At 37.7% G+C, this 16,705-nt stretch overlaps 1 non-coding gene across 1 annotated transcript; it reads left to right on the top strand.

The window, feature by feature from the left end:
• Nucleotides 1-15,091: 15,091 nt before the first annotated feature.
• On the top strand, nucleotides 15,092-15,164 carry Trnav-cac (transfer RNA valine (anticodon CAC)). Its single transcript has one exon. It is a non-coding gene; the product is annotated as a tRNA-Val (tRNA).
• Nucleotides 15,165-16,705: the final 1,541 nt, after the last annotated feature.

The raw sequence follows: 16,705 nt of genomic DNA, 5'->3' as shown, positions 1-16,705 counted from the left end.
TAGGTAATGTCCTTTCTGACATTGCCAAGAATGAAGTCTGCAGCACTAGGACACAATGAAGGCTCAGGGAGTGATAGCTTTGTAACTAATATTATGTTCTAGTTTGCAGTTCAAAACCAACTCTCACAAATTATCTCCACCCCCCCCACACACACACACTCCTGCTTTGTTACACACACACACACACACACACACACACACACACACCACTTTCTTTCCCAGCTATGCACTAAAATAGTTTGGGTACTATATTATGTAGTTTCAAGAAATTTAATCCAATGTTATTCTCTGTCTTTTGTTTTGATTGTTGTGAGTTTTTTCTCCCCCTTAGGAAATCTTCTGGTTGATTTAATTCTCTCCAGACTCACTCACAGTCTCTTGTTAGTTCAGAACAAAATTGACATGATGCTTCAAATAAATCACTGGCTTTAGATATATGCTCAAAGAATTAAGAATGCACAAACTGTGAAAGCATAAATCTGCAGGCATAATGAATTTTGAGTAATTTTACCTACAATCTCTTTATTAAGGTGCCATTTTTCTTGTTAGAACACACCAAGAGCAATTCAAAAACCAAAAGTGTGTTGAGGATCACAGGACAGACGCTGATCACAAGATGGGCAATGGCAAAAATGGCTGGAAAACTGAAATACAGAGATAAAAGCAGGGGGATCAAGTCCTGACAGAATGACCACACTCACTTCCCTAAGGTATTCATTCATGGCATCATTCTGAGCTTCTCATTACTCATAACATCATTATGGTAGGAACAGACATTAAAGCCCGGCACATGGGTTGGGGCATGATGCTTGCTCTTGTTACAACAACTCATCACACACTTAACTGCTGCTGGACTGAAGTCCAGCAACACATCTCAGGTGTCCTTTAATGTGAACCATACTGAAGCATACCTTCTTTCCAGTGACTGAGAACAAGAACCAGGGTAAACAAATGATGGTAACACTCATCTGTAATAAAAATAATAAATCATAGTTGCACATAACAGGGATGAATCTCAGAAGAGTACAGCTAAGTGAAAGAAACCGGAAGAAAGAATATATGCTGCATATTTTCATTTATGCAAAATTTTAGAAAATTCAAACTCATGTTATAGTGATAGAAGACATCAGTGGTTACCTGGAGATGGAAGGTAGAATGGGAGTTTAGTACATTTCCTGTTGCTATTTTAGAAAATGACAGGTTTATTAAAAAAAAAAAACCACAGATTCTTTGGCTCATGGTTCTGGAAGCTAGGAAGTCAAGGGTATCACAGGGCTATCCGGTGAGGACATTGTATTACATCATAGCATGGTAGAAAGGGAAAGGGCAAGCAAGTGTGTGGATAAGAAAGAACACGAAGAATGTGTTCACTTTTACAACAACTGCTCTTGTGATAACTACCCCATTTTCATAACAGCATTGATCTACCCATAAAGGCTTGACTTTCTTGACCCAGTCACTTCTCATTACTTCCCAACACAGCTTCATTGGGGATCAAACTTTAGACACATGAATTTGAGGGACACATGCAAGCCACAGCAGGCAACAACAACTGCAGAGGCACAAGAAGACTTTTGGTGACTGGTGGTTTCACAGGAATATACACATATCAAACTCATCAAATTATATACTTAAAATATTCTGTACAACAATATGTCAAATACATTTTGATGAAACTGTTTTTAAAATACCTTACAGAACGTGGTGATACTACGTGTGAAAAAAAATAAGACCAGTGAATCATTCAGGAAGGATATATAGGGGAAATCAAGGTGAGATGGTTGAGGAGGGGTCCTTACCGAAGCGGGGTTTGCACTGGACTTTGGAGGAGAAAGATGCGGTACAATATGGGAAAACAGAAGGGCCACTTCAATAGATGAACTTGGCATTTTGGAGGGATAAGGAGGAGACGGGCAGATCGATGTTGGAGAACAGTGTGAAAGAGGTGGTATGTCTGAATGTTGTGGATGCTCAGATGTCAGCTTAAGAAGTCTAGAATTTGTGACTGCAAGAGCAAACCTAAAATAAAACAATGGTGGGCCACATCCAGAAGGAAAATCAGGCATATTGGACATTTTGATGGGATTGGCTCTAAGTCATAGAAGTAAATTTGGGGACCTCATTATTTCTGAAATGGCTGTTTGGGAGAAAATAAAATTCTAAAAAATTTATTTTAGAATATTATGATAATAAGATATTTAGCATAGATTAATTAAATAAAGAAAAGGCCCTTGAAAAGAAGAAAGTGTTTATGCTGCATATAAGTATACTTAATCAAACTGTACTATTCATGGGCACATGATGAGACCCAGATCATGGAACCTCATGGACCCTAAAATTATAATGATTCCATCAGACACCAACTTGAAGCTGCCGCAATCATTCCTGTCAGCATTCCCTGCTTCTTTTTTTTCTGTTTAGCATAAAAATGGGAAAATATGATGAAATACATCTCAAGTGTGATATATAGTACATTGAGCTATTGAAAATCATTCTATAAATATGGGTATTGTCATGAGTTACACGATCTAATATTGGGTTACTTGTTATCATCCTTTATTTACAAGCTAATGTGAAAAAGCACAACAATTTTATTTCCACAAGAGGTTTCCCATATATTAGAATTTTCTTTTTCTTTTCTTGCACTTACTTTTTTTTTTAATTTTTTATTGTTGGCTGTTCAAAACATTACATAGTTCTTGATATATCATATTTCACACTTTGATTCAAGTGGGTTATGAGCTCCCATTTTTACCCCATATACAGATTGCAGAATCACATCAGTTACACATCCATTGATTTACATATTACCATACTAGTGTCTGTTGTGTTCTGCTGCCTTTCCTATCCTCTACTATCCCCCCTCCCCTCCCCTCCCCTCCCCTCTTCTCTCTCTGCCCCCTCTACTGACATTCATTTGTCCGCCTTGTATTATTTTTCCCTTTCCCCTCACTTCCTCTTGTATGTACTTTTGTATAACTCTGAGGGTCTCCTTCCATTTCCATGCAATTTCCCTTCTCTCTCCCTTTCCCTCCCACCTCTCATCCCTGTTTAATGTTAATCTTCTTCTCATGCTCTTCGACCCTACTCTGTTCTTAGTTACTCTCCTTATATCAAAGAAGACATTTGGCATTTGTTTTTTAGGGATTGGCTAGCTTCGCTTAGCATAATCTGCTCTAATGCCATCCATTTCCCTGTAAATTCTATGATTCTGTCATTTTTTAATGCAGAGTAATACTCCATTGTGTATAAATACCACATTTTTTTTATCCATTCATCTATTGAAGGGCATCTAGGTTGGTTCCACAGTCTTGCTATTGTGAATTGTGCTGCTATGAACATCCATGTAGCAGTGTCCCTGTAGCATGCTCTTTTTAGGTCTTTAGGGAATAGACCGAGAAGGGGAATAGCTGGGTCAAATGGTGGCTCCATTCCCAGCTTTCCAAGAAATCTCCATACTGCTTTCCAAATTGGCTGCACCAATTTGCAGTCCCACCAGCAATGTACAAGTGTACCCTTTTCCCCACATCCTCGCCAGCACTTGTTGTTGTTTGACTTCATAATGGCTGCCAATCTAACTGGAGTGAGATGGTATCTTAGGGTGGTTTTGATTTGCATTTCTCTGACTGCTAGAGATGGTGAGCATTTTTTTTCATGTACTTGTTGATTGATTGTATGTCCTCCTCTGAGAAGTGTCTGTTCAGGTCCTTGGCCCATTTGTTGATTGGGTTGTTTGTTCTCTTATTGTCTAATTTTTTGAGTTCTTTGTATACTCTGGATATTAGGGCTCTATCTGAAGTGTGAGGAGTAAAGATTTGTTCCCAGGATGTAGGCTCTCTATTTACCTCTCTTATTGTTTCTTTCACAATATCTTCAAAAAAAAAATAAAATACTTGGGAATCAACCTAACAAAAGAGGTGAAAGACTTATACAATGAAAACTACAGAACCCTAAAGAGAGAAATAGAAGAAGATCTTAGAAGATGGAAAAATATACCCTGTTCATGGATAGGCAGAACTAACATCATCAAAATGGTGATATTACCAAAAGTTCTCTATAGGTTTAATGCAATGCCAATCAAAATCCCAACGGCATTTCTTGTAGAAATAGATAAAGCAATCATGAAATTCATATGGAAAAATAAACGACCCAGAATAGCAAAAACAATGCTAAGCAGGAAGTGTGAATCAGGCAGTATAGCGATACCAGACTTCAAACTATACTACAGAGCAATAGTAACAAAAACAGCATGGTACTGGTACCAAAACAGGCGGGTGGACCAATGGTACAGAATAGAGGACACAGAAACCAATCCACAAAACTACAACTATCTTATATTTGATAAAGGGCTAAAAACATACAATGGAGGAAGGATAGCATTTTCAACAAATGGTGCTGGGAAAACTGGAAATCCATATGCAACAAAATGAAACTGAATCCCTTTCTCTCGCCATGCACAAAAGTTAATTCAAAATGGATCAAGGAGCTTGATATCAAATCAGAGACACGCTGTCTGATAGAAGAAAAAGTTGGCTACTATCTACATACTGTGGGGTCGGGCTCCAAATTCCTCAATAGGACACCCATAGCACAAAAGTTAATAACTAGAATCAACAAATGGGACTTACTCAAACTAAAAAATTTTCTTTTTCTTAAGGAAAATAATTCCTTTCTAAATATAGAAATTGAAGGTATCAGCAAAGATCCAAAGACAGTTTTAGAACTAAACAGACATTCAAGAAATCTGGAATCAAAGACCACAATGAAATCTTCATTGCAAATTTGAAATAAATATGAGAAATCCTTAGCAAAACCCGGGTTGTACTTCCACACAAGAATTGACTTTCAATCAAATAGAAATGCTTGTCCAAAGTGTTCATGAAAGAACCATGCCTTCCCTTTTTCTTCAATAAAAGCAATTGGTGGGAAAGTAGCTCTTAAACCTCCATCATCTTTCTTCTTTCCAGGGGAATGCCACTGCAATTTTCCTTATTCTGTTCTCCATAATAATTCTAAATATTTTGCTCCAAAATCATCCATCAATTGTTTTGTGGCCTCAAAAAAATGCATTCTATTGACTTCTGTGGTAAAAATAAAAACAAAGAAAGAAGAGAGGCTGATAACCAAAATGCAATTCTGTCCCAAGTTTGATGACCCCATAGAACTTGGAAAGATTGATATTTTTAAGCTGAATTATAACTCTTCAATTAATTTCTCTGAACTTATTACCCACTGACTCTTCATTATCTCCATATTCATTCATTTATTTTAGTACCAAAAAAAGTGACCTTTTCTGATAGGAGAAATTTTTTCCTGCTTCTCAAGTAAATAATGTTTTTGGCGAGTCTTTGTCTAAAACAGAGCTAAATGAAATATTAAGTGCTGCATCTCATAGTAACAAATACTAACATGTTATATATCATTAATACTCTTTATAGACAAATTCTTGTACAAAATTGAGCTTCACACACACACACACACACACACACACATACATAATATAAGAATATGTAAGTTAAAGAATAATAGTTCCTAAATTTTAGGTATTTTATGCCATATGAGGAAATATTTTTAAAACTTTTTATTATTTAACATCTCCGGCAACATATACTAGTTTATATGTTGGTAATACCTCAGATTTATTTGGGGTAGGGTGCTTGTTTTTTAACATTTTACCAGCTATTTCTTTTCTTATTTATTTATTTATATTACCAGGTATTTCTAGCTGTGGTTCATTTTTACAGATTCTTTCCAAGAGTATGCAACTGACTCAAGCTCCAGATGTTTTTTAAGTGTTTAGAACCCCCAAAGTGACAAAATCATGTGCTTTTCTAAAGAGTTAAAAGGAAACAAAAATGCAAAGACTTTACTTGTTATATGGAAGTGAAATGATAATGGTAGATGACCTTGAATTTTTTTCTTGGATGACAGCCATGGAGTTGGATTGTCTCTTGCTGTTTGATATTTATTAAAGTAGTTAACTGCTTTATTCCCAAAATCATTTTTTTCCTGCATTGGCCACAACCATTATATGCATGGCAAAATATTTTTAAAAATAAAAAAATTCCTTGAAAGCCCATTTTATGCCAAAAATTGAGCTGGATACGCTCTTATCAATCAACTTATTCATATACTAGAGAGTAGTTTTTTAAAACAACAGTCACACCATAAGGAGATTAATTTTTTTTCTAATGCTGGATTTGATGTTGTAATTATGTGAAAGTGCCAAGCACAGTAGCTGGCACATAACAACTTGGCAATAGCTGCCATTTTAAAATCTGATCCAAGTCACCTCTGATTTTTTTCTAAGTTGCATAACTTGAATTATTATTTTTTTGCCAGCAAAGTTAGCTATTGATACTTTCAAATTATATGCTATGCAGATCTTACATGATTTTTTTTTTACTATCTAAATAGAATAATTCCATTTAATACCTACTCAAGGGTATTTGTTAATTATGTCTCAAAGGTAAGTTAAAGAATAATAGTTCCTAAATTTTAGGTATTTAGGAGCTCTCTTATGCCATATGATGAAATATTTAAAGATTTTTTTTGCTATTCCTTTAAATATTTCTGCCTGCATTTATGGATTTTTTTAAAGAAAAGGGTATTCTATTATTCTAATATTTTGGCCTCAGGGGAATAGTGACATGAAACAGCTATCTGGGAATTTGTTGTTCTGAATGTGCCATCGAATGACAAAAGTCATTAATGCTCTTTATAGATGTACAAATTATTTTACAAAATTGAGCTTCACACACACATACATACACACACACACACACACACACACACCAAGAAAAAAACTTTAAATGAAGTAAACAAGAAACACAAATATATTTTTAAAGATTTTATTAATTAAGAATCTATCAGTGCTAGTTCTCACATCAGGTTTTGAAGGCTCAAAATTAATGAAACTCCATCTTTCCTCCTCAAGTTATTCACTGCTCAGACACAAACCTGTCTCTGCTCCAGCTCTCAGGCTTTCTGCTCCTGGGGAAGGACGTTGCAGACCCATTGCTGGGTTTGATCAAGGACTGAGGTCAAACTTCTGATCCTCTCAATTTCACTAAAGGGGTTACAGAAAGTTCAGGATATAAATTCAAAGTTTTTTTTTTTTTTTAAAGATTAAGCATGATTTTTTTAAATGCAAGATTACTTACCTAGATTAATAAATAACATTCTGAATGGTTATAGCTTTCTGAATGGTCATCAAAGGGTAAAAATCATCTGGTTTCTGATGAAATCTAATAACAATATTTTACGTTTAAGGAATAAGTCACCTGATGCTCCATCAGAAATTTTTAAAAAATCTTCTCTAGAGTATATCTTTGATGCAAGATGTTAGAAGTCTTTCCTGTGCAGTTGCTTCTTCTTCTTCTTTTTTTTTTTTAATATTCCATGTAAATCCATAGTGTTTACATGGAATTTCATTTTTTTTTATTATTAGTTGTTCAAAACATTACAAAGCTCTTGACACATCATATTTCATACATTTGATTCAAGCAGATTATGAACTCCCATTTTTACCCCATATACATATTGCAGATTCACATCGATTACACATCCACATTTTTACATACTGCCATACTAGTGTCTGTTGTATTCTGCTGCCCTTCCTATCCCCTACTATCCCCCCTCCCCTCCCCTCCCCTCCCCTCCCATCTTCTCTCTCTACCCCATCTACTGTAATTCATTTCTCTCTCTTGTTTTTTTCCGCTTTCCCCTCACTTCCTCTTATATGTAATTTTGTATAACAATGAGGGTCTCCTTCCTTTACCATGCAATTTCCCTTCTCTCTCTCTTTCCCTCCCCCCTCTCGTCCCTGTTTAATGGTGATCTTCTTCTCATGCTCTTCCTCCCTATTCTGTTCTTAGTTGCTCTCCTTATATCAAAGATGACATTTGGCATTTGTTTTTTAGGGATTGGCTAGCTTCACTTAGCATAATCTGCTCTAGTGCCATCCATTTCCCCACAAATTCCATGATTTTGTCATTTTTTAGTGCAGAGTAATACTCCATTGTGTACAAATGCCACATTTTTTAATCCATTCATCTATTAAAGGGCATCTGGGTTGGTTCCACAGTCTTGCTATTGGGAATTGTGCTGCTATGAACATCGATTTGGCAGTATCCCTATAGTATGCTCTTTTAAGGTCTTTAGGGAATAGTCAAAGAAGAGGAATAGCTGGGTCAAATGGTGGGTCCATTCCTAGCTTTCCCAGGAATCTCCATACCGCTTTCCAAATTGGCCGCACCAATTTGCAGCCCCACCAGCAATGTACAAGTGTACCCTTTTCCCCACATCCTCGCCAGCATTTGTTGTTGTTTGACTTCATAATGGCTGCCAATCTTACTGGAGTGAGATGGTATCTTAGGGTGGTTTTGATTTGCATTTCTCTGACTGCTAGAGATGGTGAGCATTTTTTCATGTACTTGTTGATTGTTTGTATGTCCTCCTCTGAGAAGTGTCTGTTCAGGTCCTTGGCCCATTTGTTGATTGGGTTATTTGTATCTTATTGTCTAATTTTTTGAGTTCTTTGTATACTCTGGATATTAGGGCTCTATCTGAAGTGTGAGGAGTAAAGATTTGTTCCCAGGATGTAGGCTCCCTATTTACCTCTCTTATTGTTTCTCTTGATGAGAAAAAAACTTTTTAGTTTGAGTAAGTCCCATTTGTTGATTCTTGTTGTTAACTTTTGTGCTATGGGTGTCCTATTAAGGAATTTGGAGCCCGACCCCACAATATGTAGACCGGAGCCAACTTTTTCTTCTATCAGACGCAGAGTCTCTGATTTGATATCAAGCTCCTTGATCCATTTTGAGTTAACTTCTGTGCATGGAGAGAGAAGGGGATTCAGTTTAATTTTGTTGCATATGGATTTCCAGTTTTCCCAGCACCATTTGTTGAAGATGCTATCCTTCCTCCATTGCATGCTTTTAGCCCCTTTATCAAATATAAGATAGTTGTAACTTTGTGGATTAGTCTCTGTGTCCTCTATTCTGTACTATTGGTTCACCCACCTGTTTTGGTACCAGTACCATGCTGTTTTTGTTACTATTGCTCTGTAGTATAGTTTGAAATCTGGTATCGCTATACCGCCTGATTCACACTTCCTGCTTAGAGTTGCTTTTGCTATTCTGGGTGTTTTAGTTTTCCATATGAATTTCATGATTGCTTTATCTATTTCTACAAGAAATGCCATTGGGATTTTGATTGGCATTGCATTAAACCTAAAGAGAACTTTTGGTAATATCACCATTTTGATGATGTTAGTTCTGCCTATCCATGAACAGGGTATATTTTTCCATCTTCTAAGATCTTCTTCTATTTCTCTCTTTAGGGTTCTGTAGTTTTCATTGTATAAATCTTTCACCTCTTTTGTTAGGTTGATTCCCAAGTATTTTATTTTTTTTTTTTGAGGATATTGTGAATGGGGTGTTTTTCCTCATTTCCATGTCAGAAGTTTTATCGCTGATATACAGAAATGCCTTTGAGTTATGCGTGTTGATTTTATATCCTGCCACTTTGCTGAATTCATTTATTAGTTCTAGTAGTTTCTTTGTAGACCATTTGGGTCTTCTAGGTATAGAAACATGTCTCCCGCAAATAGTGATAATTTAAGTTCTTCTTTTCCTATTTTTATGCCTTTAATTTCTTTCATCTGTGTAAGTGCTCTGGCCAGTGTTTCGAGAACTATATTGAATAGAAGTGGTGATAGAGGGCATCCCTGTCTTGTTCCAGATTTTAGAGGGAATGCCTTCAATTTTTCTCCATTCAGAATGATGTTAGCCTGAGGCTTAGCATAGATAGCTTTTACAATGTTGAGGTAAATTCCTGTTATCCCTAGTTTTTCTAATGTTTTGAACATAAAGGGGTGCTGTATTTGTCAAATGCTTTTTCTGTGTCTATCGAGATGATCATATGGTTCTTATCATTAAGTCTATTGATGTGGTGAATAACATTTATTTATTTCCGTATATTGAACCATCCTTGCATCCCAGGGATGAATCCTACTTGATCATGGTGCACAATTTTTTGATGTGTTTTTGTGTCCGATTCGCCAGAATTTTATTGAGGATTTTTGCATCTAGGTTCATCAGAGATATTGGTCTGTAGTTCTCTTTCTTTGAGGTGTCTTTGTTAGGTTCAGAATCAAGGTGATGTTGGCCTCATAGTATGAATTTGGAAGAGCTCCCTCTTTTTCTATTTCCTGAAATAACTTGAAAAGTATTGGTATTAATTCTTCTTCTTTTTTTTTTTTTTTTTAATTTGCTTTGTTTCTCCATGATTAGCTTTCCCCTTCCCTCTGGCTTTACTGAGGTACTTCCCACTTTTGGTTTTGGTTATTGTTTTTCATTTCTTCCTCGTGTAGTGTTTTCCTCAAGATGCTTTGCAATGCTGGTTTTCTGGCTGTGAATTCTTTTAACTTTTGTTTATCATGAAAGATTTTTATTTCGTTGTCATACCTCAAGCATAATTTTGCTGTATACAAAATTCTTGGTTGGCATCCATTGTCTTTCAGTGTTTGAAATATGTTGTTCCAGGATCTTCTCGCTTTCAGGGTCTGTGATGAAAAATCCATTGTTAACCTTATTGGTTTACCCCTGAATGTAATCCACCTCCTTTCTCTTGTAGCTTTTAATATTTTCTCTTTGTTCTGTATATTGGATATCTTCATAACAATGTGTATTGGCGTTGGTCTACTGTGATTTTGTATGCTCGGTGTCCTGTATGCATCTACAATTTGTACATTCGTTTCCTTTTTTATTTCTGGAAAGTTTTCTATAATTATTTCATTCAGCAGTTTGCTCATTCCCTTGGTTTGAACCTCTATACCTTCCTCTATCCCGATGACTGTTAAGTTAGGTTTTTTTTATGTCATCCCATATCTCTTGGATGTTTTCCTCGTGATTTTTTACCAGCCTTTCTGAGTTGGCTAGACTCTTTTCAAGTTGATATATTTTGTCTTCATTATCTGATGTTCTGGCTTCTACTTGCTCCACTCTGTTAGTGATACTCTCATTTGAGTTTTTAATTTGGTTTATAGTTTCCTTCATTTCTAGAATTATTGTTTGATTTTTTAAATAATCTCTGTCTCCTGATAAAGATGCTTATTTGCTTCTTTTATCTGTTTATGTAATTCATTTTCAATGTGTTCTTTCATTGTTTGAATTTGATGTCTCATATCCTCTTTAAGATTCCATTCCATCTGTCTAAGGTATTCATTGAGTTCATTATTTGACCATTTTTCTGATGCCTCTAGGTCCTCCTGAGTATTTAGGCTGTCCTACATTGTTTGTACTCCTTTTCTTCCTTGCATTTTCATGCTGCTCCTGTTACTTCTTGTTCTGTTTTACTGCTGAGTTACTGTTTACTCCTATAAATTTATTTGGTTTTGTGTGTCTCTAGGGTCTCTCTTTTGTGATGGGAGACTATGACTAGAGATGATGAGTTTTGTTGCACTTTAATGCAGATTCATTCGTTTCCTAAACTGTGTACAGATTCTGATGGCATATAGTGGTCTGCGGTTTGGTCTTGGGACTTATATTTAGGTCGAATGATGTGACGGTATTGAGGTTGGTATCTCTTGGCAACCTTGGAGGGTTGCTCTACCGACGAAAGATATTAACAGGAGAATGATCTGGAGTATTTGGGGGTAGCTAGGGACTTGGTAGCACTATATAATGCCTCGGAACATTGACCTATACATATTTAGTAAATTACACATAACAGCGTCGTGATGCTTGGGAGGAAATGTATTAGAAGGGAAGGGAAGAAGTCACTAAAGAGAATGAGAGTAAACAGGTAGAATTCAAGGAAAGGGGAATAAGGAAATTGAAAAGACAAAAGAAAAAATAGAAAAGAAAAAAGAAAAAAATTAAAAAAAAATCAAAATAAAATTAAAAATAAAAAAATAATAATAAAAATTTAAAAAATAAAAAAAATGAAAAAAAAAAACCCAAATAATAAAAAAAATTAAAAAATGCAGTCTTAGAGTTTGATTAACTTCTCTTCCAGTAGGTGGAGCTGTGCCCACCCGGCCAAGCTTCTCCTCTCAATATGCGGGAACCAATCACTGTGCAGCAGCTCCTCCTCCCCGACTAGGCGGGTCTCCAATCCTGAGTGCCTAGGGCCTTGTCTTTTGTCTAGTCGCTTCCCCGCTTTTCCTCCAGCCAGGCCCTGCTCACTGGTGGTGCTCACCACAATACTGGCTACATGCCAGGTCTGCTGCTCCCGGGAGCCCTATTTTCTTGAACGACTGGGCACACTGTCCATGTTTGCCATTCCCTCAGACCCTAAGGTTGTGGAGCTTGGGGCTGAGAACCCTCAGCGTATTTTGTTTGCCCTCCGTTAGCCACTCCCCTGGGGGGGCTGGTGCAAGAGACCTCAGTTGTCAGCACTGGTGGGAGCGGTAGCCAGGGGTCCCGTGCTGCGGGAATCATGCCGCTCCTGATTCCCTTGGTCTGAATATCGCGCTCACGGGAGAGCTGGGAGGGGCCCTTGAGGTTTCCCGCTGTGGAAAGGGAAGGCTGGGGGTTACACACCTGCTGCCGCCGGTTTCAATGAAGTTATCTCCTCCGCCGCATTCTGGTGACTTCAGTTCTCTGCCATGGTGGTATCCCATACGACTGGCAACAGTTCGTTCCCTTTGCTGGGTGACCGATGCAATGGGTGGGTCCTGACTGGCTCTTCCAAGCCCCATCTCAATCCTGTGGCCACTGCCTATGAAGGCTCAGTTGGTATTAACCTCCACAGGTTCAGAAGAGCCGACCAGTTGTTTCAGTGGGATCGTTTAGCGCTGAGTCACTGAGGTTTGTCTGCGAGATGCAGGTGAACGGGAGCCTGAATTCAGCCGATCAGGGCTCGGTGTGTGTTCTGAGAGAAGCAGACTGTTCGCCCCAGATCCACATTAGCTCAGCATTGCCTAGTGATCCTTTTTCTTTGGGGTTGCTGTGACGGCTCCTCTAACCTTAAGGGTCTGCAGAAAGAGAGAGAGCAGCAGTTGCTTTTTTTGACCAGAGTGGTCCAGTTCTGTGCATGGCATCTGGTCTCAACAGTAAACTTTCCAAGTTGTCTGTAAATATTGCCAAGCTGCTCCAGACAAGGAAACTCTTCTCAACTTTACATTTCCATCTCCTTCCTTTCTTCCTTCCTTCATGCCTTCCTTCCTTCCTTCCTTTTCTTAAATCTATGCTGGGGACCATACTCAGGAAATATAGGGTATTATATCTTTTCACCTGCCTGAGTCTGACATCTCATCCCACCTATCCTCATACCTATCCAACCTCGAATTCTAAGAAGTATCAAAGGACAGAAAATCAGCTTAGAGACCAGCAGATACTTTAGTTGCCCACCAACCTCCTTCTCCTCCAGATACCTACTGGTCCTCTGGTCAACCCAGAGAATCCCCTGAGGACCTTTATGGCAACCCCTTCTGTGCTGGCAAATGTGTGGACCTGTGTCTCTCATCTGATCACCAGCACAGTCCTACAAGTAAGGTCCCATTAGATTCTCCTTTCCCAGTAAAGCACTCTTGGTTCAGAATGTTGTTAATGAATAGGATAGAATCACTCTCACAGTGGCAGGCAGAGCCTGAGTTCTTGTTCATGAACTCCAGAGACCAGAAGTCCATGAGTAGGAAGATCTAGAATCTATGTGGTTCAGATAAAGACAACTTGCTTTACCAAAGAGGAAATGCCTTTGTCAGATGAGACCATGGCTTCTCTCCATCAGAGCTTAACTTTTGAGAAATCCTGTCTTCGTCATGTAAAATATGGAGGCCTCATAACCATCAATGAGAGGCATAACACAAATTCAAGTGCTTGTGGCACAGGAAGTAGCTCTCTAGACTATTCCATGCACCCTGCTTTGAAAACTAGGTTTAGATTCCAAAAGAATCAACTCATTTCTAAGGACTGAAAAACTAGTCCTAAGGATTCATGCCATGAAAAATTTACCTTTCTACAGGTGGGTATTTCATGTAAGATAAAAACTTAAATGTACAAACCTCTTTCTGTTTTTTTTTTTTAATTCAATTTTCACACCTTGGGCGATAATAAAGAGAAGTTACAATGTTTAAGAAAGTAAAAATTTGGAGTAATGTCATGCATGCATATTATTCTTTGGGACAAGTGCTTTAGAACTCTTTAGTTCTGCTTCTTGTCAAATATTTCCTATATTAAGTGAGTTGGACTGTGACTTGTTCCTTTCTCATTTTGTAACATTGTCAGCTATAAGAAAGAAAAGATCTTTGTCCTCAATATTACAACCGTGGGTGTAGCTATAGAAAGTGTAGAGAAATGAAGACACATAACCACTTGGGCAATGAGACACATTTGATCTAAGATAAATCATAGTGAGGGCATAGAAATTTTAATGAAAGAATATTCTTGGGTTCTGTGGAGCTACCTAGACACTTCCTCACATTACTGATGTTTGGAGGTCAATACTGCTTCATGGAGTCAAGGCAAAATGGTGACCCAGGGTTAAATGTAGCTTGCAGGCTTGATCAGTTTTAACTATACTGTCTTGAATACTATGAATTGCTCATCAGCATTTTTATGGGGTCTCTGACTCATGTCAGTTCCCCGTAGGCAAACTGCACTCATTAAATTACTTCCTTGACTCTGAAGAGTATGTCTTAGAAAGTTTTCCCTCCTGTGCACATTATTGTAGAATGGAACACCTTGTTGATTTTTCTCCAAAGTTCTAAACTCCACTCAGCCTCCCCCAAATGCTGTAGATGACACTGAAACAGAAGTGAGTTAGAAACTGTTTCTTACACATCTCTGGCTAGGAATGCACAGGCAGCTCTAAGCAATCCATACTTGTATCCTAACAAGTTGTGTTATTCCAACATACAAATTATTCTTCTACCATATCTTCCAGGAATGAAGGAGTCACTCCATACCCTTTCTTCTCTCTCCACCAATCACATCCCAACACAATTCTTCAAACATTTTTCCACCTGCTACTTACACTAATAGTGACAAGCAGACAAGGCTTAACTGTTAAAGAACTGAACTTAGACTTTAGGAAGAATGACAAGACCCACAAAGACTACACTTAAAAATCCACACTTAGTGTTGGGGATATAGCTCAGTTGGTCAAGTACTTGCCTCACATGCACAAGGCCCTGGGTTCAATCCCCAGTATCACCAAAAGAAAAAAAAAAATCTACACTTTATTGCAGCAAAAGGATAATGTTACATTACTACAAGAGTAATGTTAAAGATGTATGACAGACAAAGGCCACCTCCTAGCAAGGAGTCCTGAGACCAGGCCCAGTCTCCAATGAACAGTCCACTAATGTGTGCGAAAGATATCTCACAACAAGGCTCCTGATGTGTAGATAAGATACCTCAGAGCAGGGTGTCCCATGCATACGTTGAACATTGTTCACATATGCGAATTCTTACTACATTTCTATTCCCAAAGACAGAGCTCTTTTGGGGGAGGTGTCTCACCAACCCTAGGTGCCAATTATCAATGCCACTGTTATCAATAAATCATACAAACTCCTTCTTGGGCTCATGGCTACAAAGCTGCACTATAATTAATGCACCCTGGCCTTGACCAGGACTCAGGCCATGCAGTCACCTTATCAAAAAAAATTCAGACTTGATGGACCAAATTCTGACATCACATCATCTCTCTTCTTCCATCCAATTTTACATTGTACATCAGGCCTTTTTTTTATGCCATCTAAGCCCTCATTAGCTGCTTCATGATCTCATTTTCACAGCTACCACTTAAATATTTCTAAAGCATTTCTTACTGAAACATTCTCCTTCTGAGAGCATTCCATAAGGTACCATTGTTTACAACAGGAAGCCCAAATTTCTGAGCAAGTCCAAATTCTGGCCTCATAAACCTCCGCCCTTTTTTCTAAACATGTCTTTGACATTCACTTCTCTGAATATATTCGCTTGGTCTTCCCCTTAGAATGCCCACATCCCCACTCAGGGCCAGCTTCACAGTGAGCAGCCTTAGTAGTCCCCATTCTGAGAACTCCCATTTGGTTTAATCTCTATGGTCACCATTTTGAAGTCCCCCACTTTTGTGATGTGTTAAGTAACCAGTACTCTCCATCTTTATTCCCTTCTCCCAAATGGAAACTAGAGTTTGCCCCAGAACCAGGAAAAAGACAGGGATTTGTGAATCATCCCCTCCTCCACCCAAGCATTCAAAAACTTTTCCCCATGTCCAGACAGTTTCTGTAGTATAAAGTCTTGCCAGTGCCAAGTGCATTTCTGGCATTCAGAAATAATGCATTAATTGAATGAATGAATAATTTTTGTCCTGCTTTCCTCATGAGGCAACAATGAAAATGCCTAGAAAGTGGTTTAAAGGTATTAAAATATCCACTGAAAGATAATTCAACAATATTTGTCAATGGGATTCTTGATAAATATACAATATAAGCATAAATATCAATTAGTCTTATCTAACTGGGCATAGATATTGAACAAGATTAAAAGGAATATGGAAATGGAAAATAGAAATGGAAAAAATACAGAAATGGAAAAAAATAGGTCTGGTATTCAGTAAACTGAGTATTTTATATCAATACTTATTTGAAAATTGTCTTCCCTATTGCTAATTCTGCAAAGTTTAGATTAAATCCTCCTTACACTTACTTTTATCCCATAAATTTTAGAGAGTTGGCATAAAAATTACCTGAGAGTGCAGCTTTCTTCAG

Source organism: Marmota flaviventris, chromosome 16 (assembly GCF_047511675.1).
Source record: "Marmota flaviventris isolate mMarFla1 chromosome 16, mMarFla1.hap1, whole genome shotgun sequence".
Taxonomy (NCBI): Eukaryota; Metazoa; Chordata; class Mammalia; order Rodentia; family Sciuridae; genus Marmota; species Marmota flaviventris.
The sequence above is the reverse complement of the archived record's forward strand: the minus strand, read 5'-3'. Positions and strand labels throughout refer to the sequence as shown.